Source organism: Halichoerus grypus, chromosome 14 (genome assembly GCF_964656455.1).
Source record: "Halichoerus grypus chromosome 14, mHalGry1.hap1.1, whole genome shotgun sequence".
In the NCBI taxonomy this organism is placed as follows: domain Eukaryota; kingdom Metazoa; phylum Chordata; class Mammalia; order Carnivora; family Phocidae; genus Halichoerus; species Halichoerus grypus.
In genome coordinates, this window is record NC_135725.1 from 67,676,656 (window position 1) to 67,682,300 (window position 5,645).

At 44.6% G+C, this 5,645-nt stretch overlaps 1 non-coding gene across 1 annotated transcript; it reads left to right on the forward strand.

Annotated features, from left to right (window-relative positions):
• Positions 1-3,979: 3,979 nt before the first annotated feature.
• Positions 3,980-4,120, forward strand: LOC118547800 (U4 spliceosomal RNA). Its single transcript, XR_004923277.1, has one exon. It is a non-coding gene; the product is annotated as a U4 spliceosomal RNA (small nuclear RNA).
• The last annotated feature ends 1,525 nt before the right edge of the window (positions 4,121-5,645 follow it).

Below are 5,645 nucleotides of genomic sequence, written 5' to 3' on the forward strand. Positions count from 1 at the left end.
CCCCAGCCAAGAGGAATTTAGGGAGACCTAACTACTGAATGTAATGTGGTGTCCTGGATAGGATCCTAGAACGGGGGAAAAATGAGGAAATCTGAACAAAGCATGGATTTCAGTTAACAATAACGTATCACTGTTGGTTTATTAATTGTGACAAACGTACCATACTAATGGATGATATTAATAATAAGGGAAACTGGCGTGGGGTATATGGGAACTCTGTATTATCTGCATAATGTTTCCGTAAATCTAAAACTGTTCTGAAATAAAAAGTTTATTTAAAAATAAATCATACTACCACTAAGGACTTTTTAAAAAGATTAAATTGAATCCCAATTCCACAGTTTATTGACTGTGACCTTGGCTAAGTCATTTAACCTTTCTAAGTGTCATCCATAAAATGATGATACTGTTATCCACATCACAAGATTGTTATGAAGGTAAAATGCAAAAGCACCCAGTTCCCTCCACCTTGGCTTAAGGATTATCAAAATGCACTTGAGTGAAGCTGGGGAGGAAATGCACTCTAATTTGCCTGGAAACTAGGTCCTTTGCACCTTCTTGAAACATTCTAGCAGTGCCAGGTACAGGGCCCCCCCCAGCGCAAAGCTGACTAAATGCTCAGCAGTTCCCAAAATAAGTGCCCTCCCAGTCTCTGAGTTTCTTGGTCTACCAAGAGGGAAGGCTGGTGTGCAAAATGAGGTTGAGTTCGCTGGGCTTACAGAGAAGAGCAAAGCCAGAGGGGGTGTGGAGGGAAGGAGGACGGTCTTCACTTAGAATGAGCCTGAGCTCCTTTGGCAGGTGATTAGCTAAGGAGACAGCCACGCTTCTTTCCCCCAGGGGCTTCTGTTTGGATGGTGGAGTCCAACAGCACCCGTGGGGCCTGGAACCCCGGGGAGCAGGCTGCTGGGCAGGGCTGAGAAGGCCCCTGGCATAACTCTCTGGACCACGGACTGGGCAGGGGAAGAGGACAGTCTGAAAAGCTGTCCTTTTTCTTACCCTATTATTGTTCATGCTGTGTTACTGTGTGCAGTAGTTTTCTCACTGCACCTTTTAGGGAACTTTGGAGGTGGCAGAACTGTTCTGTCGGATCTGCTTTACTCTGAAGAGGAGAGACTCCTGTGCTAGGTTGGCATCCATAGTTCCAGTTTCATTCATCGGGATTGAGACAACCAGATTCTTTCTCAGAAAGGGAGTTGCGCTTACACACGCCTGTTTTCTCGGAGCTCTACACCAGAGGGCAGTGTGGCGGCTCGGTTCTAGAGATGCCCTTTTTTCCAAGCGGGTATGGCTGAGCAATGGGTCTTCTCTTAGGGTTTTCCTGGGGAATAAAAGAGGAAGGTAGGTGTATTCGTTTTCTGTTGCTGTGGAAGAAAGTACCACAAACTCAGCAGCTTAAAACAGCACGCATTCGTGAGCCCACGGCTCTGTAGGTCAGCAGTGGATTGCTTTCACAGTCAGAGAGAGGAGGCAACGGTGGGTATGGCTGGCTGGAGGGAGTGATCCAGGAAACCAGGCATATAACAGGGGAGCCATAAACATTGGCTGGTGAGCTCTATCGTGCTACAGCCACGTCAGCCAAGGAAAAGAAAAGGATACGATGCAGAGTGCTTTTGAAGAGCTCAAGGGAGCAACTGAATGGGGATTTTGCTAGGTTGACAAACTTCACTGGGTGTTCCTAAAATCTGACTTCAAATCAGAGTTTCATTCTCTGTGATGGGATAGTTGGGACTGTGTTCAATTCATCAGCACACTGAAATCTTTCCAAGTCTTAAAACAAAACAAAACCCTCCTGACTCTAGAACTTTTCTTCTCTGGTCTAGACCCCTTGAAAGCTGTTCTTTATTCTCTTTTCCAAGCTCTCCTGGGAAAAAAATGAACCTTTTCAAAATGCAGAAATAGGACTTCTAAATGCAAAAATAGGCTTAATCCCCCCTCCACTGTCTATTGCCTTTGTAACAGACCCACAGATTTTCCTCAGGCTTAAAAGGAGGACACCCAAGCAAAAATGAGCTTAGTTGTACTGTCCCAGCCTATAAGACAGACAAGAAACTCTGCCTTCCTTGTACTTTCCCTAACATGCTGCATTTTACTGATTGATTGATTGATTGATTGATGGGGGGGTTGGGGGGGCAGAGCAAGAGGGAGAGAGAGAATCTTAAGCAGGCTCCCTGCTCAGCGGGGAGCCCGACGCAAGGCTCTATTTCACGACCCTGCAATCATGAGCTGAGCCAAAACCAACAGTCAGACACTTAACTACCCAGGGCCACCCAGGCATCTCGAACATGCTACATTTTTAATTTTAAAGAATAGAAGCAGCTGAAGGCAGGTCTGTGCTCTTTCTTGGCCGGAGACATTTTTTTACAGCCCATTTTGTTAACCAGTTAGGAAGCTTTACTTCTCTCTTACTTGGTAAAATTTATGGGGTTCTGCTGTTCAAATTTGGTAAAGAATCATATGCATTTAAGAAGTATCATTGGTTGCAAGATGTCAGGAGAGGCCAGATCTCTCTACTGACTTCTTGAGATGCAATCATGAGAGAAAGAGCCTGTAAATGGGCTTTTCAAAGAAAAATAGCAAATGCTCCTCTTTCTGCCTCTTTTGGTAATAGTCCCACTTACAGGATACAGTTGTTAATCTACAACAGGAAGGGGATGCTAAATTTGGTGGCGAGTGAAAGAAGATATTACAAAGAGGAGAAAGGAATTAACCCATAAAAACTTTGTGAGTAAAAGGCTTATTACTTTGAGTTGACCTTGAAACATTTCATTGCCTACTTCTGTGCTGCTAGCTGGCTTCGCAATGGACAATAAAGTCTCCAAAAACACTTCGTGTAAGATTGTTGTTTGTCTTCATTCATTTACCCTAGTGACCCTGGGTGGGACATCACTCCATCAGGAGAGGTAGAGTCTCAGGAGAGCCATCCAGCTAGTCAACCGAGTTACCAACAGCCCAATTGTCACAAAAAAGCCAGTTACCCACTGCTTCCTTTTTGGCAGCCTTTCCTACGGTTGAGGCTACATCCTACTTCCCTATCAAACCTGACTTTGTATTTCTCACTTTTATCAGTGCGCTTCCATTCAGCAGCCAGCCAGTCCTGGACCAATGGCACAGTGTGCTCAATACACCTGGCATGGAGTGGGCACTTAAAATTCATTAACTGATCCAACACTGCCTCCTTTACTTCCAAATTAACATTTTCTCTCAGCTGGATGGGGACTTCTTCCTTACTCTAGATGCTGTTTTCTCTAACTCTGTGCCAGGACTTGCCAGATGAGCAAAGAAAACCTATCCCCACTTTCACAGACATTGCCCCACCTGGATGTCACATACTTGTAAAGCTCCTAGACATTCATCTTTTTAAACCCACCTTGAGAAGAGCTACACATAAGCTGGTGCTCCTCAGTTCCAAATGGACACTGGGCTTACGTAGGCTTTTTCTGCCAAGTAAATTGTCAACAGATAGGGCTATTTTCTTTATTGACATCATGCTCTCTCCTTCAGGTGGACACCAAAGAAAACACTTCAAACTTCTGGAAACATGACAGCCCTGATGAGGAGAAAGAGGAGAGAAGAACAGAAGTCCAAAAGGGAGGTAGTGGGAAAAAAAAACATAAGACTGAGAAATAATCCCAAAGCAAGATGTCACATATAAGAACACATTCTTGGCTTTCTCACCTTTCAAAATTAGAACAACCTAACTGGCCAATGTTAGAGGAATGATTAAGTGAATTATCATTTATTCACACAATGGAATATTGTGCAGCCATTAAATGTTCCCTTTGAAGAATGTGCTCAGCAAAGAATAAAAGTTTATGTAATTATAAATGGAAAAAAAAAAAAAAGGCAAAACGGGGCACCTGGCTGGCTCAGCCGGAAAAGCGTGTGACTCTTGATCCTGGGGTCATGAGTTTGAGCCCCACCTGGGGTGTAGAGGTTACTTAAGTAAATAAAACTTCAAAGAAGGAAAAAAAGTAAAACAAGCTTTGCACAGTGGCAGTATTGTAGCCAATGAGGTTTATCCAAGGCGCGATTATTGCTAATTGAAAAATGTTCCCAATACCCCACCGTGACGACTCGAAATACAGCGGGCATTGACAATTTTTGACAGTCTCTATGGAGACTGAATTTTTTAAAAAAAAGGCAAACAAAATCATATTGTGCTGTAATCTGCTTATCAATTTGTGTGTCTGTACCACCATTAGATTGAGAAAAGGTGAGAGTAGCAGGGATCCATGTCAAAGACAGAACGCTGAGGAACACTGACATCTATGGAATGTCGCAGGAAGGGGTGCCTTCAAAGAAGACAGAAAATATGAAGCAAAGAAGCCATGGAAAGGACTGAACCAAGAGAGCATGAGGTCACAGAATATGGGAGAAGATGACACATCCAAGGTGTCTCCCAAAGTGGGAGACCCTAGTATAGCTGTTTTGCTATGAGCAAACTTGAGCAAAGTTTCAAGAGGAACTTAGCGAGTTAGATAACATCCCAGGGTAAGGGAGAGATGACATCTGAGCTGAAGTCTGCCTGTCAGCAAAGCCTATGCTCTCTGCTTTACTCTAGGCTGTCTCCCTGCCATGTTAGAAATATCTCCGGATTGTGTACAAGATCATGATTGAAGAAGGATCAATCAGCTGTATTTTCTTTTTTCTTTAAGATTTTATTTATTTATTTGAGAAAGAGAGAGCAAGAGAGTGAGAGAGAGCACGAGCAGGGTGGAGGGGCACCGGGAGAGGGAGAAGCAGGCTCCTGGCTGAGGAGGGAGCCCGCTGTAGGGCTCGATCCCAGGATACTGGGATTAGGACCCGAGCCGAAGGCAGACGCCCAACGGACTGAGCCACCCAGGCGCCCCATGTATTTTGTATTTAAGGGCTACACTTTGATACAAGGACAGCGGTGGGAGTAGAAGGTGAGAGAATGGACCCCAGGGCAACAGATTAGTATGGGGAGTGCAAACTCCATCGCTTGCAAAGCAGATAAGGTAGAAGGGGAAGCGGCCTGGCAAACAGGTGCCTACTCACACTGCCTACAGGGGGCAGGAATGCAGGGCCCTCATCCACTGTGGTTGGATATTCCAATTTGTTTAGAGATGCCAGAAATCTGGATTTTATCCTTCTCTGTGACATTTTCAAATTTTAAATGCTGGGCTCCAAATAAAAAACATTTTTAAACACTATGCAGACTAAATAAATCTGTGGAATAGATTGGGCCCAAGTTTAGACTGCTGGCTTCATATCGGGTAAAGGTAGTTGGACTTCAGGAACTATATCTTCAGTTGTGCTGGTTCTATGCAGAGCTGATCCCCAGATGGTGGGGGAGGGGGGGATCCCTGAGCAGGCCTTGGGTGGGGGCACTTCCCCTACCAACCTCCTTCCCCAGCTTTTCTCACTGGGCTCATCACTCAACTTACTATGATGAATGCTTTGTTGGGTTCTGTTCCATGGAGTTAAAGGAGCATGGAGTCTCTCTCATCACAGTCCTTCTTTCCTAGGAAAATAAATGGCCCACTCCCTGGAGTTGGGGATTTTTTTATGCAATGACTTTCCTCTACGAGATTTATTGCAGCAGCTTTGTGAGAGATTTGTAGTAAGTAATGTTCGGGCTGTAGGTCTTAAATCCTCAATGCCACAGTCGTAACTCTCCAGGA